The sequence below is a fragment of the Tursiops truncatus genome, chromosome 16 (genome assembly GCF_011762595.2).
Source record: "Tursiops truncatus isolate mTurTru1 chromosome 16, mTurTru1.mat.Y, whole genome shotgun sequence".
Lineage (NCBI taxonomy): Eukaryota > Metazoa > Chordata > Mammalia > Artiodactyla > Delphinidae > Tursiops > Tursiops truncatus.
The window spans coordinates 33,333,835-33,349,373 of NC_047049.1; the positions used below are offsets into that span (position 1 = coordinate 33,333,835).

Consider the following 15,539-nt stretch of genomic DNA (forward strand, 5'->3'; position numbering starts at 1 on the left):
GCGGGGAAAGTGGGAAGGCAGAGTTCATAAGGAAACAAGTAATATTTTATGTTAACATGAAGAATTTATAAAGAAAAAACTATTCACACACAATCTTAGTAACTTAAACTAGAGTAACATATGAGGAAGCTACTGTCAATTTAATATTGAGTAAGATAGAAACTGATTTACATAGGAGCTGACACTGCTCGCTCTGTATTCTCAGGCCATGAATCCAGTGGATATAGACTTGAGCACCATTTCAGTGTCTATGCCCCAAAGGATACATGGATGTGGGTGGAGAGGAATGATAAGGCCTAGCAAGCATGCTGATCTCATACTCTGATTTCTCATTTCCACGTGTGTGACAGGGCCCTGTGGGGCTCCCAGGCGCAAGAGTCTTTTTTTGTCCCCCAATTCTTATAGGCAAGACTCCAGCCTCCAAGACCTTCTCTGAGTTCCAAAGGGCGGATGTGAACAGTTGCTAATCAAGGGAGGAGCAGCCAAGAAACCACCTGATTAAAGGGAGCAGAGACTCTCCTGAGATTAGGAGACCACCTGAGACAGAGGAAAGGAGGGCAGGCTCTGCACATACCTTAATCTTGTCAGAGACCCCACCCTTGAGCCACTGTTATAAAACCCCTCATCAAATTCTCTGGGGTTGGGACACATAGTTTTTTGAGGCAGGAGCCTGCTGTGTCCCCCTCTTTGCCTGGCAAAGCAATAAAGCTATCCTTTTCTACTTCACCCAAAACTCTGTCTCTGAGATTTGACACCAGTGCAGAGAAGCGGTGCTTTCGGCATCATAAGGATTTTTCAAATGCATAATACCACATTTAATAAGTAAATAGAAACAAACTTCACGGAGCTGTGCAGGCAAACTCATAAAGTATGTCCAGCAGAGCGTAACCTCTCAGTAGATATTCAAGCAATATCACTCTCTGACTGATGATGCCAGACCACTATTCCAAGTTACTTAGGAGCTTTTTTTCTTAGGCTTCATGAGTACAAAATATAAGCACCCTACAGACAATTTCGGTTTATGAAGACAGCTCTAGAAAAAGGCCAAAGTTGGCCAGCAGGCAAACTAGGGCAAGTGAATGTAGTCAACTGACTTCCACCTTTCCCAGGCTTTCCCTGGGGCTTGATAAAGAGGATAGATACCCTTATGATAAGGCATTGGGTCTAATGTTAATTGAGGTAAATGATCTTCTTAGAGAAAGAAGCACTAATATTTCTGAATGGTCTACCAGTGTCCCTCCATCCATAACAATTATAAGATCCTTTAAAGTACAGTTATACTGACATGAAAGATGTAACACAAGACTAGGACATTATTCCTGGGTCCTACCTAACACTATGCCAGGCCAGATTTACGGACTGAGTCCATTTCTGTAGGCTGCTACCTATGCCTATTTTGACCAAGAAGCATGATCCCAGGTCTCTGGGATTGTTTAAAAAGAACGAGACTGCTCTGGAGCCAGAGTGTGACGGGAAGGGATGCGGAAACTGGAGTGGCACCAGGTACAATCACTGACACTCCTCTTCACTCCACACAGTCATTGCCTTGGGGACTGCCTCTCACATTCGGGGAGGTTTCACAGGATGTACTATGTCCTTAATATTAAAATCTAAATTATGGAAAACCTTACTTCTCTATCTCAAGTTGTACTTTCTTCAGATGGCAGTAAACAAATAATACATTTGTTATTAATCATACAAAATCTCCCTCAGTCTTGGAAATAAACTGTAAGACATGGTCTCAACAGGTGAATTTATTAGTTAACACATATACCTGAAATCCAAAGATGTAGACCAAACATGAACAAAAATAAAATCCCCCCTAGATTATCCAAAAGCAATTTTACAATTACTTATTAAAGGATAAAGTCAGCCATATTAAAATGAAAATTGGTACTAAGTTCTAAAAATGCGTTTGTTCCAATAGTCAAGTAAAGTAATTCCACCTTAAATCCTTTAGGGAAGTAAGCAAAGTATGGATCATATAAAAATGAATAGCAAAATAATGTGCCCCAGTTCTATTTCATCATGACTTATAAGATTACCTAAAATTAGCAAACTAACTTTTTTTTGCACCAAGGATTCAAAAACACCCTTCATAACTAATCTGATAACATAAGGTGGGATTTATGCCAACTTTTTAAAGTGTGTTGTTGTGTTGTATGTTTCACTTCCTCAGCCACCCCTGTGTGTCCAGCAAACAAAAAGATTCAGCTTAAGGAAAGAAATGGTTGCATGGGTGGTCCATTTATATCCTCAAAATAGTTGCATCACGGAAGAATCACTGAATTAGTCTGTGTCAAGGCATTTAGCTTGCCGACAGCTTCTCATCCTAAGTCGCACTCCAAATCTACACCCAAGAAACTTGGGGTCTCAGACCTGTTGAGATCACTTTGCACAAATGACACAATGAATCTAGGCCAACTTTAAACCATTCTATGAAACTCTTGAAGTGATTTTCTGCTTTTGTAAAAGTGAACCCAGAGTGCCAGGTCATTTTTTCCTTGAATCTGGTTTAGCTTTCTTTGTTTTGGGTCTTTTGGGTTTTGCTTTTGAAGCACCTCAGGGGCAGTGACCCAAGGCAGAAGATAAATAAAGTTAAGCCAACCTCAAGAGAAAAGCAATTGGGGATACCAGGTTTGCTTTTGTAAATGTGAACAGTGACCTGGGGGCTCAGGGTCAACCTTAGTCCCCCAAATTCCCCTTTCCAAACACTAAATCCACCTGGGGGACCTCAAAGTTGCTTTGCAGATTCCAAAAGTAAACCAGGAGATCATTTTTCCTTTGCTTCCAAAAAACAAAGCCAAAGCAAGGGTTCCTAAAGTGCTTCAGAGATTTAAACAACAAAAATCCTAAACCGGAATGTAGCTTTAAGGAAGAAATATGAGTAATTAGGCACTGGGGATTCAAGAAAAATGGGTCTTATTAAATTGGCCACAATGGGGGGAAATACAAGTCTTTTTTCTAAATAGATGTTGAAATCAAATGATGAGCTCTATATGCTTTTTTTTAAAAATAAATGTACTTATTTATTTTTAGCTGCGTTGGGTCTTTGTTGCTGTGCGTGGGCTTTCTCTAGTTGCAGTGAGCGGGGGTCTTCGTTGCAGTGCACGGGCTTCTCACTGCGGTGGCTTCTCTCGTTGTGGAGCATGGGCTCTAGGCGTGCGGGCTTCAGTAGTTGTGGCTCATGTTCTCTAGAGCACAGGCTCAGCAGTTGTGGCACACAGGCTTAGTTGCTCCGCGGCATGTGGGATCTTCCCGGACCAGGGCTTGACCCTGTGTCCCCTGCATTGGCAGGCGGATTCTTAACCATTGCGCCACCAGGGAAGTCCCTCCATCTACTCTTTTTTTTTTTTAATTTATTTTTTTTTAATTTTATTTATTTTTGGTTGCATTGGGTCTTTGTTGCTCTGCCTGGGCTTTCTCTAGTTGCGGCGAGCAGGGGCTGCTCTTCATTGCGGTGCGTGGGCTTCTCCTTTCAGTGGCTTCTCTTGTTGCAGGCCACAGGCTCTAGGCGCAGGGGCTTCAGTAGATGTGGCACGTGGACTCAGTAGTTGTGGCTCGCGGGCTCTAGAGTGCAGGTTCAGTAGTTGTGGTGCACGGGCTTAGATGCCCCGTGGCATGTGGGATCTTCTCGAACCAGGGCTCGAACCCGTGTCCCCTGCATTGGCATGCGGATTCTCAACCACTGCGCCACCAGGGAAGCCCCCCTCCATCTACTTTTTAAAGCACTTGGCTTTACCCTTCTCCAGCTATTTGAAAACATATATGGAAAATTCCACATGCAGCATGGAAGAGAATTTTCAGCAGCAGTTAGAAAAACTCTTGTTTTTTGGGCAAAAACTTTTGTAAAGAAGCAGTATTGTGCTTCCACCCACCTCACTTTTTGCCCTCAGGTGTTAATTGCCCTCATGCTGACTTTTGGCTCTCTGGTACACCTGACCCCTAACCGGTGCCTGCCCTCTTTAAACGTCCCATCTGCCTAACCTGCTCTCAGCCAGCCTTTCCACTCCTACCTATGTGAGGATCAGAAGCAAGCTCTGAGCACATTGTGGCTTAAAGGCATTCATCTCTTCAAGTCACTTAATTCAAGTGAACTGCACACAGCAGAAGTAGAATGTTCTTAAAGTATTTTTGATGGTAAGCCATGTAATAGTCCTAAATAACTACTAGGTAGGTTTGGAATTTTGGGGGAAAAAAAGAGGCAAAAAGAATTTATATCATCAGATTTATACACATCTATATTTGCTTTACCTTGAATTTCTTGGTCACTACCATGGCTAAAAGACCATGCAGATACATATACGTGTACAATTTTATGTGGAAATTTATTCTTTATTAAAAAAAATTTTTTTAAGGAAAGAGTTATTTATTTATTTACTTTTGGCTGCGTTGGGTCTTCGTTACTGCGTGCAGGCTTTTTCTAGTTGCAGCGAGTGGGGACTACTCTTCGTTGTGGTGCGTGAGCTTCTCATTGCAGTAGCTTCTCTTGTTGTGACGCACAGGCTATAGGCACGCTGGCTTCAGTAGTTGTGGCTTGTGGGCTCTAGAGCGCAGCCTCAGTAGTTGTGGCGCACAGGCTTAGTTGCTCCGCAGCACGTGGGATCTTCCCAGACCAGGGCTCGAACCCGTGTCCCCTGCGTTGGCAGGCGGATTCTTAACCACTAAGCCACTAGGGAAGTTCCTCTTTATTAAAATTAATTTTATCAAGTAATACATGGTTAATAATCAAATGGGGCATGTCATGAAAACCAACAGTCCATTAGCCTACCCTTTCCATTCTCAGAAGCAATCATGTTAACTCCTGTTTTAATACTGGTGATTACCTCGATATCTCTAAATATACTTATTTTTCTAGTTTTTATTTATCATCTTGTAGTTATCATATATGAGGATTTACCTTACTTATACTACCTTCCTGTTTTTGGTAGTTATAACAATTTTTCTCTATTTTTGCTTTTATAATTTAATATAATTAAACTCCTATTTTTTGTTATATCACCTTAAAAAATTTTTTTAAGTTTTGAGATCTATTTCACATACCATTCAATTTATCCATTTAAAGTATACAAATCAATGGTCTTGAGTACATTCACAGAATTCTGCAACTATCTCAATCAATTTGAGAACATTTTTATCCCCCAGAAGAATACCCATACCCATTAGCAGTCACTTTCCAAACTGGAGTCATATAACGTGGTTTTTTGTGTCTGGCTTCTTTCATTTAACATAACGTTTTCAGGGTTCATCCATGTTGTAGCAGGCATCAGGACTTCGTTCCTCTTTACTGCCGAAGAACATTTCATTACGTGGATACACCATTCCATTACGTGGATACACCATTCCATTACATGGATACACCATTCCATTACGTGGATACACCATTCCATTACATGGATACACCACATTTGTTTATCCATTGATCAGTTAGTGGACATTCGGGTTATTCCCATTTGGCGGCTATTATGAGTCACAACTGCTATGAACAAGTTTTGTGTGGACACGTGTTTTTATTTCTCTCGGGTATATATCTAGGAGTAGAATTTGTTACAGAAACTTTTAAGAGGATCTTTTGACTCTCCATTTAGTAATGTAAGAATATTAGCACCTTATATAGTTGAATTTTAAATAATTCTTCTGGCAATTGGGGTTTAAAATATTTATATTATGTATTTAAACCCAAATAACAAAAGATGTGTAACTAAAGTTTTCTAAAAGTTATTTATGAATGCAGAATATATTAATAAATTATTATCAATAATTTGGGGGGAGTGCCCTGGCGGTCCAGTGGTTAAGACTCCACGCTCCCACTGCAGGGGGTGCGGGTTCTCTATCGCTGATTGGGGAACTAAGATCCCGCGTGCCATGCGGCTCAGCGCCCCCCGACCCCAACCAGAGCCACCAAAGAAAGAATTATTTCATCTTCTATTTCTAAAACATGAAAAACCTTGTAACTATCCAAACAGAAGAGAACACTTCAGGTATTTTGCTCAAGTAGATTTACCTCAAATAGCTGAGTGTGATTTTGGTTTTTATGATACCTTTACATGTATATGTGGCTTGCTTTTCTTCAGTCATGAGTAACTAATTCAGCTGCCTCATACTCTAAGGCGAGTCACACACTGAGTGCTAGCACTTACCTAATTACCAAAACTAGAAACCTGGATTCAGGTTGCTTTGACTCTTCTCTCTCACAACTCCTGCATCTTACTTATTGCCAAATTGTGTCAATTTAACTTCCTAAATATTTTTTTCCTAAATATTTCTTGAATTCACTTGCTACGTACCTTCCACCACCACTACTACTACTACTGTCCTAGATTAGATATCATACTCTCTCCCATGGGGCCTTTGGTCTTGCCTATCCCCTCTGCTTCTCCTTCTAATACGCCAGGATCCATCAACCTCCACACTGCTGCCAGAGAGATGCAGCTCAAATACAAATCTTATCATACCATTCACTTGCTTAAAAGTTTCAGTGGCTTCCCAGCTCCTACAAGATAAAGTTCAAGCTCCTTAACATGACATGCAAAGTGACTTTTTGGCTTCCTCTCCTGCCTTGGAATTTAAGCTCCTAAACTAGGAACTACTCATAGTTCTCTTACAGACCGTGATGATGCCCCAGGACATTGTCATTTTCTTCTCTGAGTCTCCTTCCCCTCCCTTCTTCACTCAGGTAACTCTTTACTTATTCCATAAAATTTAAATCTGGATTCACCTCTCTCAGGAAGTCTCCCCAGACCACTATGTGTTAGCTGTTCCTCTTTCGTGTGTCCTCAGAGCTCCCTCCATAAATCTCTATCATAGTATTTTTCACAGTATGCTGATATCACAGTTATTCTGTCTATCCACTAAAGAATCAAATATCAATAATTCCTTTTGTAGTCTGGACAGTTCATGGCTGTCTCAGCGCTGTCTCTTTCTAATACGCCAATAGTTGAAGTGCCTTTTCTTCTTCCTAATAATGTACTTTGTAAGTGCCTCAAAGCTGATGACTTGTTTTACTTACTCTCTGTATCTTCACATTTGGCCCAGTACCTGGTATATAGTAGGAACCACGTAAATGTATGTTGAGATGAACTGCAAACGTTACCTTTTGACACAAAGGTATGTATGTTGAGATGAACTGCAAATGTTACCTTTTATGTCTACACAGAGCCCACATCATATATATTAATAAGATGGCTATGTTATCATTTACTTTACATGTCAACTATTTACAATCAAGACAACTCTGAATTTTTAGTAATGTCTTATAATTATTCTGAAGGCCAGACTAGTCTCTTTGACTGATTTAATTTATGTTATAGAATGTACTAAAATATTTCATAACCAAAGCTCTGCTCCTGAGATTACCTTTTGCAAACCAGTGGTGCCACCGTCAAGCATGTTAAATAAACATTCCCAGGTCATACATTTAATTTTCTGTCCAATTCATTATATCATCTGCCACACTTATATAACAGGTAGTTATATAATGACTTCACCAATGAAGCTCAGACTTCTAATACTAAAGAAATCAAACCTTGAAATTCATGATGTGAGGTGTTCACTAGACTTTCAGTTCTCTCTGATGAGTCACTTTGCTTCACTGAAGCTCTGAAGAAATAAGGTCTGCTTATATGAATTGACTTTGGAAGAAATCAAACAACAAAGAAAACAATATGGATTAGCCAATGAAGAAAAATTGTATGCCAATGAGTCTTTACTCCAGGATATAGTAGTTGTTCAAATGAGGGAAGCTAGACTGGGCTGGGGTTTCTTCAAGTTCTCCTTTAGACTGCAGTTGTTAAGAAAAAGAGGGAGGGACTAACCATTTTTTAAAATGTGTAAGAGTCTAAGTGGATATTCTTCCCCCCTCCTCCCCATGGTTGTGTTTTAAAATAATGCAAATGACAACCTGGAGACGCTAATAGCTGGATTAATTTAGTCTTCAAAAAATAAGTCACATATGTTTTACTCTAAAATTTTAGCAAGTAATATATATTATTTATAATTTGTCATTAGTTATAAACACTGACTTTTGGCTTTTGAAAAAAAAAAGCTAAACTAAAACTAAAACTAAATACTTCAGGCCCCAAGACATATTATCATTCTATTCTTTAGCATGGAACTCAGACCAGTTGAGACAAATGAAACATACCATGACCATTAAATCCCAATTGCCTCAGAAGGAAAAGGGAGATTGTCACTGTCTGCTAAGGTATTACCATAGAAACTAAGGCAGACACCCCAGTTCTAGGCCTTGCAAGAAATTTTTAGTGAAGTGGGGAACTGAATTTCAGATACATATGTCATTTGTTCAGCTTTCTAGAGATAAGGTCTCAGTTTTATGTCCTAGAATATAAATACAGACTCTTTACTATTTTGCCTTAGATTCCCAAAGAATGCAGAGTTAGCTAGTCTACCATACTTAGCATGATGGACATAAAGAAAATAAGGATCTTTATGGTCTATATTAAAGACAAAGAATACTACAATATCTTGGTGAGTATTTGCATTTAACGGGGCTTGCATCCTCACTCATTTTTTTCTTTCAAATCTTATAATAGATTTTATAATTTTTACTCAAATAACTTAAAAAGATATGTCTTTTTTGCTTTTCTAAATCTAAAAGGCACTTACTTCTCTTATGTTAATTTATTAACCCCTAATTATCCAGACCTGATTGTATGTAATTACCTTTTGTCAGGTATAATAATTTGCTCAATAGACATGTCGGAACACTTGCTGCTTTGTCTGTTTTAACAGATAAATTTGGTTTTTCCATAGCTCTGAGGCATAATTAAATATGAAAAAAGGGGGCAGTTATCAAACTACACAAAAGCTGATTCATGAAGGAAGTGCATATTGGGTTGGCCAAAAAGTTCGTTACGGAAAACCGGAACGAACTTTTTGGCCAGCCCAATACGTAGGAGGAGCCATGGCTTACTTTGGGACCTGATGCTTGCCTGAGTGCTTAGTTAGTTACAGGTAATTTCTGGGACAGGGTAACAGTAACAACACTGTGATGTGAACTTCAAAAGGGCAACAGGCAAACTTTAAGATGCACCTTAGTTAAGAAGCAGCTGTTGGTAAATAGCTATTGGCAACCATCCCTCTTTCACTACAGGTTATAGCAGTAAAATACAAAAAGAGAAACTAAATAAAAACAACAGGAGAAGGACTTATTTTCTTGGGAAGATAAATGCAGCCAGTGGAATTAAATGGCTTGGGATCTAAGTCCTACAATGCTTGCAGTGATGTGAATCTACACTATGGGAGTGCAAAATGAAATCGCCACCTGACCTCTGGATAGCCTAAACAGGAAATTAGGACATTTCTAAGCAAAATAGGCTGTGTCATCCTGTTAAAATAATTGTTTCCTTTGACACTCTGTCAGAAAAAATTCAAGACATAGAGTCTCTTCATTGTAATACATAAAACGGGTGCCTGGTCCACTGCCCTCAACATAGCTGAGGAGGTAAAGTCTGTTGATAATTAGGAAGACAAAGAAGGGGAAAGAGGGATAACAAACAGGTAAGAAAGTTGGAAGCAGTCTTTAAGTATTTACAAAGAAGTTGAAAATAAATCAATATTTTTTAAAAGGAATTTAATTCTTAAGAAGAATCTGGGTTAATTAAGAGATATTCAATGATTGGTGTTTTAGGATGTTAGAAATAGGTACCATTTGGTTGGGAAAAATCAAGTTCCTCCAATGTCTCACATGATCAATACTCTACAGATATGACTTGTTTATCTGATTATATTTCACTTGGATAAGAAGTGCTGTTTCAGGACTTCCCTGGCAGTCCAGTGGTTAAGGACTGGAATACACCAGAACAGATAAGTAAGTAGTTGGGTTTAAGAAATATTTAGGAGGGGGCTTCCCTGGTGGCGCAGTGGTTGAGAATCTGCCTGCTAATGCAGGGGACACAGGTTCGAGTCCGTGTCTGGGAAGGTCTGGGAAGATCCCACATGCCGCAGAGCAACTGGGCCCGTGAGCCACAACTACGGAGCCTGCGCACCTGGAGCCTATGCTCCACAAAAGAGGCTGCAATAGTGAGAGGCCTGCGCACCGTGATGAAGAGTGGCCCCCGCTTGCCACAACTAGAGAAAGCCCTCGCACAGAAACGAAGACCCAACACAGCAAAAATAAATAAATTAATAAACTCCTACCCCCAACAACAACAACAAAAAATAGAAATATTTAGGAGGAAAAATCCCTAGGACATGATGAATGACTAGGTGTGGGACACAGCAGAGTGGTGCCATCAACCAGAACAGAGAACATGGAAAGAAGATCTGATTCGAGATTGAGGGAAGATGATGAGTTGACAGCTTTGGCCACACAGGATACAAGACACACATCCCATTGGAAATGTCTACCAAACAACTAGATATGTATCTAAGGCATACAGCATTTGTGCCAGAGATCCGATGAGAACGGATGAGTTCACCCCGGTAAAGTGGATAGAGAACAGTGTCCTAAGAACAGAAACCTCAGGGACACCAACATTTAGGCAGTAGGAAAAGAAAGCCACAAAAGAGACAGACAAAGAACATTAAGAGAGGACAGCCTTTGAAGAAGAGAGAATTTGAGAGAGGATGTGATCAACATTATCAAACGCAGTAGGAAGAACCAGTAAGTTAAGGGCTGAAAACGTCTACTGGCCTTCCCTGGTGACTTAAGTGAATACTATTTTAGTTAGCAGTGCAGCAAAGCGGGTTGGGTTGAGGAATGAACTGAGAAATGAGGAAGTACGGACATAATCCCTTCTAAATCATTCTCTTCAGGAAACTGGGTGCAAAGGAGAGAAAAAAGAGATTGGAAATAGCTAGAATGAGACTAGAGAAGATACTCTCGAACTTCCCTGGCAGTCCAGTGGTTAAGACTCCACGCTCTCAATGCAGGGGGCACAGGTTCGATCGCTGGTCACGGATCTGGGGAACTAAGATCCTGACTGCAGCACAGTGCGGCCAAAAAAAAAAAAAAAAAAAGAAGAAAATACTCTATTCTCTCTTTCCTTCTCTCAGATAGGAAAGATCTGAACATGTTTTTAGGCTAAGGTAGTTAGGAAAAGGATAAAGCAGAGGAAAGGTAGAGCAGTAATGAAACAAAGTCCCATAAAAAAGATGGCATCAAGGGCACAGGAAGATGAGAGAGCCTTGAATAAAATGGCTACCTATCATCTGAGTCTGAAGGAGGGAAAGTGAGGATGAGCGTGAATACAGATAAACTGATTGTAAAAGCAACAGCGAGAGACTGACGGTATAGAGAGGCATGAAGGAGGCTGAAAGGGGCTGGAGCTTTCACTCAAGAGTGGAAAAACATGGCTCTATAAATAGAAATGGGGAACGAGGAGAACAATCTCTCATTCACACAGTACAACCCGTGGAAGAATGCATGGCTACCACTAGAGAGGGCTATGGGCTTAGCAGTACTCTCAGAATTCTACAACAAGGAGGCAGAGAAAACATTCTGCCCCACGGTAAAAGCTGTAGGGCCATTTACATTGGAATGAAGGTGTAAGAGGGCGAGAAGTGAACAGGTACAGAGTAAACAGAACAATGAGGGAATGAGACAGGAAAAAGGTTGGGAGGTGGGAAGGAATGGAGAAAGTAAGTGGAAAGAGAAGGGAGAAAGTGCTTAACTTTATTGAGCAATCAAATATTTAATCATCTAGAAGGAGGGATGCATGGTTGGGAAGTATCAGAAATGACAATGTCTGACCAAGGCTCAGAAAGAAATGGTGAAAGCTGCCATGAAGTTTTCAAAAGAGCAGAGAGGCCTCTGTTTGAACGTGGGCTATCTCAAGACATCTGGAGCAGCAGCAAGGGTCCTGATTAAGGGGAGAGCTTCTAGGAGCTCTGGTTAGATTTTCTGAAATCCCTTCTAATTCTCAAGTATTAGGACTTCATGACCATGAAAACCACTGAGTCACAGACCGAAGGTAATTGGAAGATGATCTGACATTTAAGAAAACACAAGAGCCAAAGATAAAGAACTATAAATTGTAACACACTTTAGGGACTAAACTGTCACTTAACATTAAGTACTAAGCACTGTAATGTATACCTAAGAAGGAAGTTCTGGCAAAAATACTATAATGATTAATTCTCAAGCCAAATAATCCCTTCAGCAATCTCAGCCTTTCAATATATATTAGCAAAAATTTTCATCATGACTATATTATCCACTTGGCTCTTAAGAAGTCACTATTGACCTAAAGTACACTAATCTAAATTTATTTTAATACATGGTTTTATAAACACATAAGAGCAGAATGCATCCCTTCCAAGTGCTAGCTGAATGTTGGCAGTGTTGAGTTCCCCGAGCCATCTAAATTTGAGGATGGGTGGCTCTATAGACAACTGAGAACTTCCTAAAGTTTGGAATATGTACATATACCTAATTTCGGGGTTATGTCTGTTCTCACTTTCCAACCAAATTATGAGTCCTTCAAGGGCATGGTAATCTGTCTTACTTCTCCTTTAGGATACTCAATAAAAGTTTGTTGAACTGAACTAAATTACATTTCATAGAACACTTTGAGATGCAAAAGTTTAAGGACTGTGTCTTTTCTGTGACAAAACACAGCCATAAAGGAAAAGCAGAGAAATTAACGCACATGTAAAAGCTTCTAATTTAAACTACTAGAAAAGCTTTGCACAAATATAGCCTGACTCTGGGACATTTTCACACATAGATTACCGAGTGGATCCTGACAGTCTTTACACAAAGTTCACAAATCACCTAACTGTTAATTTTTCTTTATCTCTATTTCAGACCATTAATCATATTTGTGTATAACTTTTCACTTGAACATCTCATTCCAGTGAAGTGGAGGCTTTTCTATACTTTATAAAAGGAGAAACCAAGTTTCAGAGAGATTGTCTTGTTCAAATTTATATGTGAAGTAGGATTAAAAACTAACTTCCTCAATTTATAAATTAAGTGCTTAAACAACTTATTTAGGATGGCTTAATTTACACAGGATTTCTTTTTATTTGTATGTATAACCCATCTGCTTTCAAAAAGAATGCTTGGTAAGGTTTTTTAGAACACTGCTGTAAGATTTCACATTAGATATACCAAATATAGTATGGGCAATCCAGGTAATTTTGTTGTATGTAGCAAAAAAATCGTAACAGTGAATATGGTGTTTCTGGTTATAATATTCATTAGTATGTGAAACAAACTACACTATTGCTATCTTTCTGACAAAGCGTTTAAATATTTAAACTTCTCATAAATTATCCTCACAACTCAAAGAAATCTATAGTTAAAAAGAGAAACATTTCTGGCTTCCCTGGTGGCACAGTGATTAAGAACCCGCCTGCCAATGCAGGGGACACGCATTTGAGCCCTGGTCAGGAAAGATCCCACGTGCCGCAGAGCAACTAAGCCCATGCTCCACAACTACTGAGCCTGCACTCTAGAGCCCATGAGCCACAACTACTGAGTCTGCGAGCCACAACTACTGAAGCCTGCGTGCCTAGAGCCCGTGCTCCGCAACAAGAGAAGCCACCGTGATGAGAAGCCTACGCACTGCAACAAAGGGTAGCCCCCGCTCGCCGCAATTAGAGAAAGCCCACACGCAGTAATGAAGACCCAACACAGCCAAAAATAAATAAATAAATTTATATTAAAAAAAGAGAAACATTTCTATTTAATAAAAGAAAAAATATTAGAGAAAAATATTATTTCTTATAAATGAATAATTGGAATTTTGGCAAAAATGTGAATTAATTTTGAGAGGAAGGATAAAGTTCCCTTTTGGAAAGTGTCAAATACTGATTTTATATCTAATAATTAATGGATGTATAATATTTATTAAAAGCCAGAATATCACTATTCTTTATTGCTGTCAGACTATTCTAAAAATTTTAACGTATCCCTATTAGTGAAAAAAATAGCAAGAATATCAATGATTAAAAACAGTTAGATTTGAGACTACCTCTATGTACATTATGCACTGGCTTATAATTCCCAGTCTATGGAGACAAAGACTCACTCCTTTTGTAACACATTGAAAATTTACCTCAAAATTAATCATACTATAATACTTATAGATAAGGAATATTCCCTATTTGTCCAAATGCACAATTACACAAATAATTTTTCCCCATAAATCTGTTAATTTTGTTTATTGTCATATTTACTAACTTAAGCATTTCTCTTAAAATTAATTCTGATTGGGGCTTCCCTGGTGGCACAGTGGTTGAGAATCTGCCTGCCAATGCAGGGGACACGGGTTTGAGCCCTGGTCTGGGAAGATCCCACATGCCGCGGAGCAACTAGCCCCGTGAGCCACAACTACTGAGCCTGCCCGTCTGGAGCCTGTGCTCCGCAACAAGAGAGGCCGCGATAGTGAGAGGCCCACACACCGCGATGAGGAGTGGCCCCTACTTGCCGCAACTAGAGAAAGCCCTCGCACAGAAACGAAGAGCCAACACAACCATAAATATATAAATAAATAAATAAAATAAAATAAAATAAAAACTCTGATTGGTATAATTTTTTTTGAGCATTATTTTGGCAGTACCCAGTAATTCCACTTCTAAAGGGCTGTAAAAATACACTATTGCTCAATATAGATGCCTAGGGATATTAACTGCAGCATTACTTATATGTAGAGAAACTGGAGGGACTTCCCTGGTGGTCCAGTGGTTAAGAATCTGCCTTCCAATGCAGGGGACATGGGTTTGATCCCTGGCTGGGGAACTAAGATCCCACATGCCGCGGTGCAACTAAGCTCACTTGCCACAACTACTGAGCCCGCGCTCTAGAGCCCGTGCCCCACAACTAGAGAGAAGCCTATGTGCCGCAACGAAAGATCTCGCATGCCGCAACCAAGACCCGATCCAGCCAAATAAATAAATATTAAAAAGAAAAAAGAAAGAAAAACTGGAGACTCCTTAATGTCCAACAAAAGAGAACTTGTTTAATAAACTATGGTATATCCATATGATAGAATGTTATGAAGAAGTGAAAAAGAGTAAAGTAGAGCCATAGTTACCAATATGAAATCATGTAGCGTTGCATGAAAAATGTAAATTTTAGCGTATATGATCCACTTCCCCCCTCAAGCAAAGAATTCTACATGTGTGCACACAAGAGGGTGCAAGTGTGTGTGTTTAAATGTACATTTAAAAAAGTCTATTGGGGGCTTCCCTGGTGGCGCAGTGGTTGAGAGTCTGCCTGCCGATGCAGGGGACACGGGTTCGTGACCCGGTCCGGGAAGATCCCACATGCCGCGGAGCGGCTGGGCCCGTGCGCCATGGCCGCTGAGCCTGCGCGTCTGGAGCCTGTGCTCTGCAATGGGAGAGGCCACAGCAGTGAGAGGCCCGCGTACCGCAAAAACAAAACAAAAAAAAGTCTATTGGGAAACACACCAATGATTCTGAGAGGTTGAAGAAGAGGAAAAAATGAGAGCTTTCCTTTTATACGCTTCTTCATGTTAGATTTTTCTGTGTGTTTTAAACAGGAAGCATGCAATGTTAACTTCCTGATTTTTATAATTGTAGGTAGCTATACAAAAAATTACGATTGGGGG

The 15,539-nt window shown here is 39.8% G+C and overlaps 1 protein-coding gene across 9 annotated transcripts in view; it reads right to left on the bottom strand.

Annotated features, from left to right (window-relative positions):
- The window catches only part of EXOC6 (exocyst complex component 6), a 187,754-nt gene that overhangs the window by 5,157 nt on the left and 167,058 nt on the right, over window positions 1-15,539 (bottom strand). The window lies entirely within an intron of this gene.